General features: G+C 35.3%; 1 protein-coding gene and 1 pseudogene across 1 annotated transcript in view; one reads left to right on the forward strand and one right to left on the reverse strand.

The window, feature by feature from the left end:
• The window catches only part of Dmd (dystrophin), a 2,373,110-nt gene that overhangs the window by 611,007 nt on the left and 1,747,432 nt on the right, over window positions 1-14,671 (reverse strand). The window lies entirely within an intron of this gene.
• Window positions 6,885-6,984, forward strand: LOC115068349 (annotated as a pseudogene).

Consider the following 14,671-nt stretch of genomic DNA (forward strand, 5'->3'; position numbering starts at 1 on the left):
CCTGTTGTTGTGTCTAATTCGATAGATCATAAGCTTATTACATATTTGAATTAAGTGAGGTGCTTCAAAAAATGCAAATGTCAGGGACCTAGTCCCAAAGGTTCTGATTTAATTGGTTTGGGGTAGAATCAAGGCACGAAAGAACCCTGTTGTTCATGATTCTAATATGTAGCCAAAATTGCAAACTACTAGTCTAGTACTAGCCTTTTGTACTGCTTACTCATCTTCCTTGCTTTGACCAAAGAGATATTTTTAAAAATCTTGTAATTGAATTTTTGTACATTTTCTTTTGGAGCTGAAAATCCATGTCTGTTATCACATTTTAAATTCCGTTAATTTTACATCCCAACCCCATACTTCCTGAGTACAGTCAGAACGACCCCCTGACTTACAAGGCTTTAAAAAAGTGTTTTGTTTGTTTTTCTAGTTTTTTTTTTTTTTTGCCTCCTGTTGCTTGATGCCAAGCCCATACTTACATTTTACTTTCACAAACGAGTCCTCAGCATATGTGACATGGCCACACATGTCCCATGAGTCTGTTTACTGTTTGTTCAGAATATTCCCTACTTTTTCACTTTTCAGTACTCTGCTCTAATGTAAATGTCATTAAGTCATTTGGTTTTCCTGATCATTTCCTTCCACTCTTTGCTAGGTTACAACTACTCCGCCTCATGAGTTTCTCTAACATTTTCTTTCTTTCCGTACTTTACCCCTGAATACAATGATTAAAATATTTAGTAATTGTCGATTTATTGAAGGTCTTATCCATTGAAAGGTAATTTCTTCATCATAGGCAACACATATATATTATTAGGACAAAGCATACGTATGGCATATGAGAGGAGATAAACAAATGTGTGGAAAGAACAAACACCACTTCTAGGTCAACAACAAGTCATTATTTTAAAAGTGAAAATTTATGTAAACATGCAATAAATAAAACAGACACAAATATGTGATCATTGTCATGAAGACAAAATATGTTTAAATATTATGTGACAAAGGGACTTTTCTACTAAAGCTAAATAAACTGATGAAGTATAGCCTAATAGTTACTTTCAACTGCTCCTCTACAGAAACAAAATGCTGGATTGCAATTGTGGTTCACTTAGTGCGCGCACACACACACACACACACACACACACACACAATGCTGTTATAAGACAAAGATAGAATGATTGATTACAAAATAAATTTTAGCTTAATGTGGTAAATGAAAAGTTAAAAAGGAAATAGATCAAAGACATAAGTTGCTATTCTTAAGTTCCATTTTGAGGTTTTATTTTTATTGAAACTTCCACAACTCAAGAACATTAATAGTAAAATGTGCAAAGTATGGAGGATACAAGAGTAATTCTTGGCCTGTTCCAACCTTACCAATTCAAGTGACAAAATAGTATAATTCAAAATGCATAAATAAACTTTCAATTTTAGTACATCACCTCCTAAAATAGCATTGAAATTTCTAACCGAAATATCTGAGTTTACAGAAAACAAAGCAAAACAAAAATCTGTGTATGGCTCTTGCACTTTCTATTTAGCTTGGGTAAATCACAACCGTACATCCAGAGGAAAAAGGCCCATGAGAGAGACAATACCAGAGTGAAGAATATGGCTAAAATATAGGAAAAGAAAAGTAAAACTGCCTTAATTTTCAAAAGAAATTCTTCCAAAGCAGGATTCCTATAGTGAAAGAAAACAGAAGAATGTAAGAACAAGTAATCTATGTGAAAAGTGCATTCAAAATGTCATACTGACTGCAAGTATAAAGTATTACTGCTGTTTTCTTTAAAATGAGCTGTAAAATAACATTGTAGCCACATGAGTGAAGCAAGAGAATGATTTTTTGAAAACATATAAAACAAATGTATTTTATCCTAAACAGAAAGACACAAAACATTGACAGAAGTTGGTACCAAGCAAGAGTATACATTATTCTAAGTTCTTATACATGAAAAACTCTTTGCTAATCTAATATTGATTTGTCTTTATCTTTATATGTGTTTATATAATGTGCATGTTCATGTTTTTGCTTATTTTTTATTTGTAAATCACCAATTTTTCTCTTGGTAACCGTGCATTGACTTAGAGTATGTATAAATATCAAAGAATAATAAAGAAATAAATATTCTACAATGATCTGCAGTTATTTCTTAAGTAAATATTTCTAGGTAAAGTGCTCAGTTCAGTATTTACTTGTACTGGAATAATTGTATTTTTGTATGAATTCACTTAAATGCTTCACTGACTTGAAAGAAAAACTAAAAGTAGATTTTCATAGCTCTCGGTAGCCTTGGCGCTACGGTAATTATTTGGGTCTTCATCCAGAGTGCAGTGGAAATGACAGGGATGTGACACTATCTAATCTGAAGATTAGCCGTGCTACTAACTGGAGAGTAGATTGGAGGGGGAGACAAGAAAAATGTAGAAGTGTAGAAGATATTAGACTAGACATTCTGGCTCAGTCTGATGATGGGTGATAAATTAAAAGAGAAGAACAGATTAGCAAGATATTAGATGATGAAAAGTACAGGGCTTTTCCCAAGCGCTGAACACTGTCTAGAATTTATTGCTGGGTACATGATAGGCATTTTCTTAATGCCTCTGATGGGAAATAAATGAGATTACAAAATCTTTGCAATTCCTTCAGAACACCTAAGCCCATACTCTGCAATTCTTTCCACCATTCACGAAAAAGTGATGGAACTGATTGACTATGATCATTATTTTAAAGCATGGAATATCTAGGTCACTGTTCCCCTTCAAGAGCACAAGCTGCCTGTAATATCAGCAATATTTTATCTTGATTATAGCCTCTGTGCTAAGAACGTACATTCCTGACTCTTTTAAAAGCTTAATTTTTATGTATTTATAGCTAAATAAGAGAGAAAATTGATCCTGTCTTTATTACAAGATGGAAAATGTTGCTGTTTGAATCAGCATGAACGCACAATTTCATATTTAATGTAAGATTGTGGTTATCCTCAAGAAGTCATATAAACAGTTCCCCATATGGAATATATAAAACAGATGAGCACCCAGAATAGTCTATTTGAGCGCTGTAATTCATATAGTGATGAGTTACTGAAGGTATAAGGATGAAGTACAAGAGAAACAGAATATTTTCTGGAGAGATGAAGATTAAATGTAATAACTCAAATGGCAAATTCAGAGAATGTCATGTTTTTCCTGAATTCAAGACAGGATGATTTGTTGATGAAGCATGAGTTGGTCCCTTGACTAAGCAAAGTGCAGGTCTTGGGTCATCACTAATATTTTAGGGAAGTGGGACTCAAAAGTTTAGATGCAGACATGCTTATGGAGTTTGTTTCAGCAAGTAAAAAGCCAACTCAGAACAGACATGAAAGGAATTTGAGCTATGGGAGCAAACACATGACAGAAATAGGAAGCAACCAAGTGAAATGTTGGACAAACTCTCAGTGAGCCAGGTTAGCCAAAGATGAAGTTAGAATTACAAAAGTTGAAATTTTACTCTTAAAATTCGATTTGTAGTACCAAATGGAGGCTAAACCGAAAGATTTCAGAAGTGACTGAACGTGAAGATTCTGTTTGTTAGCCAGCCAGTTCATAGCATGGATCTGTATCTAGTGAATTCAAATTTATACTTTAAGTGTGATTGTTAAAAGAAATAACTACGAAATTGTGAATATCTGCTTTTCTCCAAATTCTGCCATCTTTTCTTCTCTCCATCAAAATCACTCATCTCATTTCCTTTTACTCTCTCTCAATTCATCAACACATTCCTTGATTACACCTGACTCTTCTATTTTCCTTTATTCAACAATTCACCTAAAAAGACTTATTAACTGTAACTAGTTCAAATGGAAAAAAAAAAAATTCCTGTTTATAACAAGATGTCTGGACATCAGTAGAACTAATGATGACTCCAATAACAAGATGTATATTAATGCACCTTTTCTCTTAGTTGGTAAAGAGTCACAATAGGACTGTAGAAAGGCAGCAATAGGCATTAAAGAAGCAGCAGAAAGCACATATGTGATAATTAGCATTTTATCCGTAAACTCACCGATTGAGGTTTGTAATTCAAGTACAGTTTAGGCAGAGGTCATTTCCTTAAGTGTTTGTGCACACAAAGGTAAAGTATGTTAAGTTTACTCATGATAGGCACTAGAAAGAAGTGAGGAACAAAATTAATATAGTTGTTTCCCACAAAATATACCTGATATGATCCTACTGCTGCCAGTTGCAATGGTGTGACTGACCTTTTAATCTCATTGCTTTATGTTTTCATCTTTTTAAATTTTTTCTTTCCTAAATCTCTGTCTCTTGCTGTTTAATAAGCTAGCTGTTATTTGGAACCTAATGAAAGGATTTTTTCCCCTCAGTCAAAATCACCTAAATAGCCTGTTCATTATTCTGTTCACTTTGAACATTTTTTTTAAGCTGAAATAGCTAATGTGAGAGGTTCATGAAAATCTCTACTCAGGACAGCACCATCCTAATTGGTTTATAACCTGCTGTGCTGAATAGTTCTACTCATCCCACTTTTTAACTTAAAAACTTTTGTGTTGTAAAAAATAACCGACAAAAAGAAAAGGACATCGTATTTTTAAAACCCAGTTCAAAATGATCGTAGATTCATCAGATGTCTTTGTCTAATTTTCTGACTGGAGAAAATTATCTACAAAGTATCATGTGTTTGTAAAATTTTAGATCCCAGTAGCCACAATGGAACTGTGAATGCTAAGCCAGCAACTCCTCCACCATTTTATATGAAAGAAAAACTTCAAGAATAAGCAATGATTAAAATAAATGACCTGTGTAGAAGTAAAAACTCTGGTCTGAAAAAGCTAAGAAAAAAATAAGGAAGCAAACACTTTCATGAGTTGTACTGAATTATGTTCAAATTTGTACATTACTGATGATAGACACAAAATACAAAATACCTGATTTATAAATATTTTAAATCATTCCTTCATTAGCATTATTCTTTATTATTTATTTTTTATATTTTGTGAATTTAGTACAAAATATTTTGATCGTATTTAGATCCCCTCCCATATATGCTTACAGAGTCAGGATGTATCCCCAAATGCCCTTCAGTGTGGGTTCAGCCACTGGATCCTGGTCAACCTATTAGGAGTCTCACCCTTAAATGAGACTCTATCTCACCTTCCGAGCAGTCATCAGTTTCTAATAGTTCTTCAGGAAGGTATGGGAATTCTTATCTACTTCCCCAAGTCTATGTTGGGATTTTGTCTGGCTTGGGATTACATGGGAATTTTCTAAGCTGTCAGCCTTGCTGTGAGTCCATATGAGTTACTGATCAGCTGTGTGGAGAACTCTGCTTCCTTGTGATAATCCACCACCTCTGGCTCTTACAATCTTTCTGGTCCCCCCCACTTCCATAGTGCTCTCTGAGTCTTGGGAGGCAGAAGTTTGATATAGGTGTACTATTCAGGAATAAGTAGTCTTCAGCCTCTTATTCTCTGCACACTAGACAGTTGAGGTTCTCTATGATAATCACCATACGCTGTATAAGGAATTATCTCTTCTTAGAGTTGAGAGAGGCATACTATTCAGCTCTTAAAAAAATGAAATCATGGGGCTGGAGAGGTGGCTCAGTGGTTAAGATAAACAGCACCCACGTGGCAGCTAACAGTAATCCGTAACTCCAGTTCCAGAGGATCCAACGCCATCTTCTGACCTCTGTGAGCACTGCACAACATGACTTACGTACATGCAGGCAATACATTCATATACATAAAATAAAATTAATAAAATATTTTAAAACTCAAAATAATGAAATTTTCAGGTAAATGGATGGAACTGAAAATAGTTATCCTGAATAAGTAATCTAAAGCCAGAAAAGCAAACATTGCAATTTTTCTGTCATAGCTGGATGCTAGATTTGTAATCTTAAATAGAGGTAAAAAAACAATAAATAATAATGGGGGGAAAGGATCCCTGAGAGGGGAGGTAGAATGCAAACATATAAGAGGGAAAGGGAATAATGTTGTAGGAAGGCTTAAATGGAGTGGGGAATGGAGGGTAGGGCAGAGAAGGTAGTATGTGGAGTGATAGCTAACACTAAAGGTCTTTGGAAAATGCCTATGGGAACCTATCACTCTAGAAGGTATTTAAAGTATATACATATACATTATAAGACAAGATTAAGTGAAAGATGTTTGAACAGGGAAACATTGCTCCTACTGGACACTATAGGCTTGAAAAATAAAACCCTTGTGCCCGGAATAAACTCCATCTTTTGAAGCCGTTGATCAGGCAACCCACAGACAGTCAAACAAGACTGACCATTGCCCCTGCTCTTGGTTACCCACAAGAACTTCACAGTAAGACCCTGTAGCTGAAGCCCCTACAAATGTGAACTGTAGTACAAAGAAGGAGAAATCAAGCTGGTACTGACTTCAAAGCACCACCTCTATTGCCTAGCTCATATAGTGCTGGAAGGTAATATGCAAACAACCTGAAGAGAAAATTAAACATCAACCTTATCCAGGTTTCAGTCCTGTGAGCCACAGCAACTGGCCTAGCAAGATATGCCCACTAGCACAATAGTGGTGCAGATATTATGGGAGGAACCCAAACTTTCTAATTGGATTTATGGTTCAATTCAAAGGATGGATCCCATACCTGACATTGATATGAGTTAGGAGCCTGAGGCTAGACTGGTTACAGGCCCTGGGAGAAAGTCTTGTATAACTATTCTGCTAAAGCGATATAGTATTTAAGTGATTTCTAATGAGTTACAGTTATGCCCATTAGTATTAATCTTAAACTGGATGTTTTATTTTAGGTGTCTGAAGAAACTGGAATAACTAGGTATGATTTCAGATTACCTTTCTAACTTTTGAGCTTTATTTAAAAGTGCCCTTGTATGCTTGCTTTGGTAGCACATATACTAAAATTGGAATAATACAGAGATTAGCATGGCCCCTGCACACAAATGAAATGCAAATTCTTGAAGTGTTTGATATTTTCCTACAGCCATAAGTCAAATAAACTCTTCCTTCTACAACAAAATGTATTTTCTTTGTACCTATTCCAAACTTAACTTAATCAGAATCTCTGAATTTTTGACTTAGTATGTGTATTGTAAATATGTAGTAGTGCTGGAAGGGGGTAGTTGTGAAAAGATAGTTTGAACTGACAAATTTCTTAGCTATTTCTAATGGATACAATGACTTGTGACTCTCTAAAGAGCTACAGTATATAGTGTATGGTTGATTAGAAAAAAAAACTGTCCAGAAGAGTTTTAAAGGGGATAGTAATGAAAATGTTTGAGAAATGACAATAGTGCCTTGTATTTAAAAATATTTTTGGATCATAAATATGATATATTTGATTATGTAGAGCTCAGAAAATGCCAATGGGTACAAAGAAAAAAAAGTTCACATAAATTTCATGAGGAATAGATGTTATTCAATAAACTACTCTTCCGTTGCTTTTGCAGTGCTTGGGATTAAACCCAAAACAGTGTTCACACTAGATAAAAGCTCTTTCTGAACTATAGTCTCAACCCATTTAAAAAAGAAGCACCTCAACAGGGGCTGGAGAGATGGCTCAGTGGTTAAGAGCATTGGCTGCTCCTGCAGAGGACCCAGGTTTGGTTCACAGCACCCACATAGTGGCTAACAATCATCCATAACTCCAGTTCCAGCGTATCCAACACCATCTTCTGACTTCCAAAGGCACTGAAGGCATGAGTGCACTTAACATAAATTCAAGCAAAACACTGAAACACAAAGTAAAAAGAAATCTGTATTTTTTAAAACCTGAAAAATTCCTTACAAAATTAAATAAATATCTTCATTATATTGGTATCACAAAACTTTGCTTTTTATATTATGAAGCATTTGCCTTTAGTAAATAAATTGCAAATCTAAGTAAAAGCTAGAAGCTAAAGTCTTTGGTGATAAAATTCCTAATTTAATTTCCAACTTTGCTCAAGCAAAGCATGTTATATGCTCCTTTTCCTTTCTCTGTTTTCTTTCTTGCTCTCATTTTCTTGCTTTCTTTTTTCAAGGATAGTTTTTCAAATCAGTCTTTCTGGAAAGCCCATATGTAAGCTATATTCTTACCTTTGTAGTTCTAAAGAGGGTCACATCAAGTAGCGAGTGCTGAGATCAAAGACTCTCAGCTTAAGACATATCAACTGTGTCTTTTATGAAGTTGCACGTTTCATTTTTTCTTAATTCTCACCTGCTATTTCATGCTGCATTATTATATTGCAATAGAGCTTGTTCTTATATGTGGTTACTACTAAGAAACTATTCTAGAGAAAATAATAAAAGAATAGGAAGAATGTAAAAGTTTCCTTTATTTACTTGGCTCAAGATTAATTACTATAAAGCATTGTTGGCGGCTCTGTTAGAGGTGAATAGTTCCTTTAATTTCATTCAAGTTTTCTTCTCATGTTGCTTTGATTTGAGAGAGTTCTTTACGTATGTGAACTATATTTAAATGTAAATATATGTAAATACATATATTTTCTTTACAGTTTTAAACATGGCACTTTGATTTCTATACAACTGCATGTATTTATTTTTACTCACTCTGATAGTCTCAATTTTTATTCTTAAAAATTCTATTTTATTTAATTTCATGAATACAAAAAAGCTTTTCCACACTGAGAATTTATGACTAAAGTATATTTGGAACTTAAAAATAAAGAGGAATTAATTTCAGTTATGTTTATTGTTATTATTATTTAAATCTTACTAAATTTTTTTGCATTTCACACAATATATCATAATCATATTTGACCCCATCCACATCCCAAACCCCCCAACAGATTTTACGCATTCTTTCATATGTGTTAAAGCCTATTGAATCAAGTTTGTGCCCCCAGATGTCCCTCAGTGTGAGTCTATCTGCTGGAGCCTGGTCAGCCTATCTAGTGTCACTCCCTAAAAGAAGATCAACTCATCCTCTTCCAGAGATTGGCTGCCAATAGTTCCTTGGATAAGGTTGGGGCTAATTGCTCATTTCCCCAGTTTTTTGCTTGTTCTTGTGTGGTTTGAGTTCACATAGGACTTGGGCATACTGTCACCATTGCTGTAAGTTCATATGAGCAAGTTCCCAGCTACCCGGAAAACTGTTTCCTTGTGGTCATTCACCAGACCTGGCTGTTTCAATCTTTCTGTCCCCTCTTCCTCAATGGTCCCTGAACCCTGGGTGGCAGAGGTTTAATATAGGAGCCCTAGACAAGGACATGCACTCTGCTATTTTGTACACCTCTTCATTTTTACCTCTCATCTCTATAGTATATCTTTATGTGAAATTTCTTAGACAAGATATCTAAAATTACATAAATGGGAAAAAAATTTTGTCTTTTTGTCCTGAAATTAAAAAAAAACATATTGGTGTGGGGGGGGCTCCATAAAATTCCAATAGGGCTTGAAATCTTTGCAGCACACTTATTTCACAAGGGTTGTGGAGATAAAGTAAGCCAGGTCAATCATAGGAGTAATAGATAGTAATGTAGCTAATATAAATCTTTGAAGCATTAGTTAATATTAATGTACTTGTGTATTTTTATGGCTGTATAACAGAGGAGGAGGTGAAAGGTAAAGATATGCTTCTCATTCTCTCTCTCCCCCTCTCTCTCTCATATATAAAAAACATACCAGTATGTGCACACAGACACACAGACACACAGACATATGTGTGTGTGTGTGTGTGTGTGTGTGCACATGCTGGTGTGTGTGAGACTGTTTCTGTGTCTGTATATGCATGCATGTCTGTAATATTGGTATGGAGTTGGCTGCTGTATCAAGTCTAAAAAGATAATCAGGAAAACACGTATTTGCATTATATCTTTGGTACCATGTGAAAAAATTATCTATTTCTTTGTTTCTATTTTCTAAATCATCAGGAATGCTAAAGACCAAAAGTTTATGTAGTTTCTCTCATTTAAGGAGATATTCTTTAATAATAGCTTACGTGTTTACTGATTCTACAGTCACCCTCAATTGTTTCAATCTATACTTTGGTCTTCTGCTTATTTCTCTTGGGAGATGGCAATATGAGTAGACTACTATTATTGATTTTGGCGAGCATTGTATTGTGTTACAATATAACGACTGAAGTTCTTATTTCTTCTTTCAATGATTTAGAAGCTAGTATTTTCTATGTATGTTTGTGCAGCATGGGTTAATCCCAGGGATTGAGCACTTTTAAGTAAATTGCTAAAATCTAGTTCTTGCCTATGTAAATTTGAGGGCCAGACACTAGATCTATGATAGTTCCACTTCATGAATTGAACACTATCAATAACATCCTTATGAGATGCCTTCTGAAATGGTTTATATCAGCACTCTGTAAACCACCAAATAACAATAGAAGCTAATATAAACTTGAAAGAAAAATATAAGGTGAATCTCAAATCTGTGTAATATATGCAATTTTTCTTTAATACCATCTCTATACCAAACTTTCAATCTTAACTGACATTAATCACAAAGGCACTAAAAATATCAAGTCATTAAAAATTAAAATAATTAAGAATAATAAGAGTTCCCAAAGCAATCCAGGCTGTTGACATTTCCTCTGGGGTGTCCACCAGAACTTCATGTATGACTCTAATTCTGAAGACTCCAAACACATTGGTCACAGGACATGGAGAAGTCATATCGGTACTAACCAAGAAACTCCTTCTCTGTGGGCTAGCTCTCATACTACTGAAATATGCTATGCAGGTTTGCTTGGAAAAATCATCAACAGATGTACTCAGCTGTGAACCCTGTGGACTGCAACAATGACTTGCATGGCAAAATATGCCCATGGATGCAGTAGTAGAAAGAATGTTGAGGATAACCAACTACTTTCTGACCGGATTTAAGGCACACTCTACAAAAGAAAACGAGTGCCTGGTACTGAAAATCTGGCCAAGAACCCATGGTTGTTGGCTCACAAGCCCCAGGATTATACACACGATTATTGTTTGGCTAAATGGACATAATATGAAACTGCTGACTGAAGTCCTATCTCCAAACCTGTAGATTAGTGCCAGTCTTAGCCCTCATCACATTAGTTTCTTTGTGAAGTGGAATGATGGTTAACACAAAAACTTACAACTGGTCAAAGTGTAGAGAATAAATGACAATAGAATGCTCAGCCACAAATGGGACATGTGTATCACACCGGTTCCCCAACTCTTGGGAACTATTAAGAAAGAGGTGGCAGAAAGATTGTAAGAACTAGAGGTTAGGGGACTGAGCAAGAGTGTCTTCTGGATGTGACAGTATTTGCTGCTATCATGAACTCACAACAGCAATTGATGCCTACAGAAGATCAAGACCATCAACATTCTGGCATGAAGTGTGAAGGAGTTCATCTTCACCTGTAACTGAGGAGCTTTGGAGAGTTGATATATTCTGGGGGTGGAGGGTGGAAGAACCAGTTTTCTTTACGGGACTGGTTCCTGGGTTGTTGAGCACATGCCAATGGATGACCCTACACCAAGAAGTATATGGACAGCACAAATTGGAGTTGACAAGTTATTAAATTAAGAAGAAAGACATGAAGTTGGGGGCGATATGGAGGTGGGGTGGACCTGACAGGAATTAAGGGGAGGAGTTGGAATGAATATGATCAAAGTATGTTGTATGAAGCTCTCAAAGAAGCAATAAATATATACTTTTAAAAAGAACAAAGCATTAATAGTCAAGAAAACTTTGGTCAATGGTAACTAAGTGACACTCAAGGTAACATCTTAGTTGACTGGCTATAAACTAAGAAATCCTCTTTAAATCATGCCCTTTTATGTCTTTATACTGTTCCAAAATTTATTTCTCATATTCTCAAAATGTTTCCTCAGAATATAGTAACATTCAGATCCACTTAAAACAATCACAGGTTAAGTACAAATTAACTTCTAAATCAATCTGCAAACATGCTGTAGGAATATACATCTGCTGAAAGATAGTTTCCTCTTCCATGTTCCCCCTACCATCTAAAAGTTATTAAGGAAGAGTCTGTTGCTATGGAAACACCATCTGTATTCAAAATTCAATTGCTGTAAGCCTTCAGCCAATCTCCGGTTTTTAATTGGCAGACCTTCCCAGAATGCTTTACAAATTCTTTTTTTTAAGCCAAATCATAAAGCATATCATATTGTAAAGCATCTTGAATGCTCACAATGCAAAGTTCATCCCATTATGTTAAGATCACACTTGTGAAGTATCAAAAATCAGGGTTCCTTATAATTACTTGGTATGGGCTTAACCTAAAGCTTATTGCCAAGTTTTGTTTTTTTTTTCTGCTGAACAGATTTTACATTTAAAGGAAACATTCTTATTTTTTTTGTTGTTTTTGTTTTGTACTGTTTTTGATAGCGGGTCTCCCTGCTGTACCAACTTGCCTGGAACTCTCTCACTAAGTAGATTAGGCTGGATCTCACAGAGATCCACCTGCCTCTGCCTCTCAAATGCTGGGATTAAAGGTGCGCACCACCAAGTCCAGCTTAAAGAAAACATTCATTTTAAAAATGACCTAAGTATAAGACAGACACTGAAAAGGAACCTCAGTGGAAATTGTTATTGAAATGTGTTCAGAATGGCAAACACTTACAAGAAATTGGTAAGCATATTTTGGACTCAGTCAAATCAGAGGTCACATATTAATTGCGATGCGTGTCAGCTATTTTACTTAACCTTTCTACATTTCATTTTCCTCATCCTTAAATGATTTATCATGAGGCTTGTAAAGGATGTGGTTTCAGTGATATGCATCCATTGCATACACGTAGAACAACATTTGAAAATCTGTAACTCCACATAGTATTGAAGAATATTCTTCTGGAAAGTTAAGTGCCTGTGTATAACCATTATTGTTAAAATTCACACGTGAGAAATGCAAAAGAAGACTAAAATTATTTGAAGAATTCTTAACTAAAATACAGCTGGATCTTGGAGCACTGTAAATAAGTTTTAAGCAAGAAAAATTTTAAAAAGCGACAGAAAAAATGATGCATGCTTGTGGGATCTTGCTGTTTTCATGTGTTAGAGAAGTAACCGACATAAATGACCATTGTTTTGGTCTTTTGCTAGGATTTGCCAACCTGTCATATTATAATTATCTCATATGAGTAGTGCTCTATAACTTAATACAATAGGAAACTCACTCTCTGGAGTTATACAGTGTATCAAGTATGTTTTATTACTATCACCATCTTACTGAACAGCCAGGCTTCTTTCAAAATCCTTCAAAATTCCGCCTACATGACTTACTTCTTCTAGGTTACACACATATTCATATGCTTAAGTCTTTCACAAATTTTGCTATGGCATTATTTTCATTTATTCATATAATCTATTTCAGTGACTATTGTAATATTTTAGATTTACTAATAATTTACTGTATTATCTTCAAGTGACTCCTGAGATAATCTCTTTACGGATTTCCTTTAAAAATCTACAAAATGCCCAAACTTATGAGGACTAATAAGGATACTGTGGCATATCAGGAGAAAGACAACTTTATCTGCCTTTATTTTTCTCTTTAACTCTGCTTAAGTGGGTAGTTTTTCCTGTTTCTTGGGTGAGGCCATTGGAAATTTCATGTCACATTTTGATCATAATAAGGTAATATAAAGTTCTGTTACTGTTTTAAGACATTAAAAGAATGTTCAATCCAATATCTTAATACATTAAATGCAATTGGCATGTAATATTTCTCCCACAAAAAGGAGGGGATGCCAGTAAGCATGCCCCTTCTTACCTTGAGTAGTAAATAATTTGCGGTGGGCTTCCACTCCTTCACTCTCTCTCTCTATTTTAATGGTTTTTGAATTGTTAAATATAATATTTTATTAGTTCTTTGAGAATTTTATACATGCATATAATGTATTTTCATTATATTTGCCCCCATTCTTCCCCAAACTCCTCTCATATCCAACCCACACCCCCTCCAACTTCTTATTGTGCTTTAAAAAAATAACCTTATTGAATTTTATTGTTTTTGAAACAGGGTCTAATTGTGATCCAGGGTAGTCTCAATGTTGCTATGTAGCTGAGTAAGACCTGGAATTTTTTTTTTATTGTTGTTGTTTTTTGACACAGGTCTTTTTGTAACCCCAGCTGGCCTGGAATTCGCTATGTAGACCAGGTTGACCTTGATCTCACAGAGATCCATGTGCCTCCAACTCCTGGGTGCTGGGCTTAAAATGTCCACCACTATATCCACAAACCTTGAATTTCAGATCTTTCTGCCTCTATCTCCCAAGTGCTGAGATTTCAGACATGTTCCACCACAACAAGTTTTATATGGTTTTGGGTATAGGAACCAAGAACTCTACCAACTGAATGGCATTCCCAACCCCTTCTTTTCTTTTATGCATCTCAGCCAGAAGATGAGGCTTTTTTCTGATACATACTCCACTACGATGTCTTGATTTCCTACAGAGTAACATTTCCATACCCCAAATAGCTGCTATTTCTTGCCCTAATGGTTTTAAATGGGAGTAGAGGGAGGAGTGAAAGGTATACAAAAAAAGCCTGACTTAGCTGGGCTTGGAGGCCTCATTCCTTTAGTCCTAGCACTTGGGAGGCAGAGGCAGGCGGAACTCTATGAGATCTAGGCCAGGCTGGACTACAATAGTGAGTTCCAGGCAAGGTGGGACTACAGGGAGATCCTGTCTCAAAAAAAAAAAAAAAAAAGGTTCTGT

This window comes from Nannospalax galili, unplaced genomic scaffold, assembly GCF_000622305.1.
Source record: "Nannospalax galili isolate Female #2095 unplaced genomic scaffold, S.galili_v1.0 scaffold7, whole genome shotgun sequence".
Taxonomy (NCBI): domain Eukaryota; kingdom Metazoa; phylum Chordata; class Mammalia; order Rodentia; family Spalacidae; genus Nannospalax; species Nannospalax galili.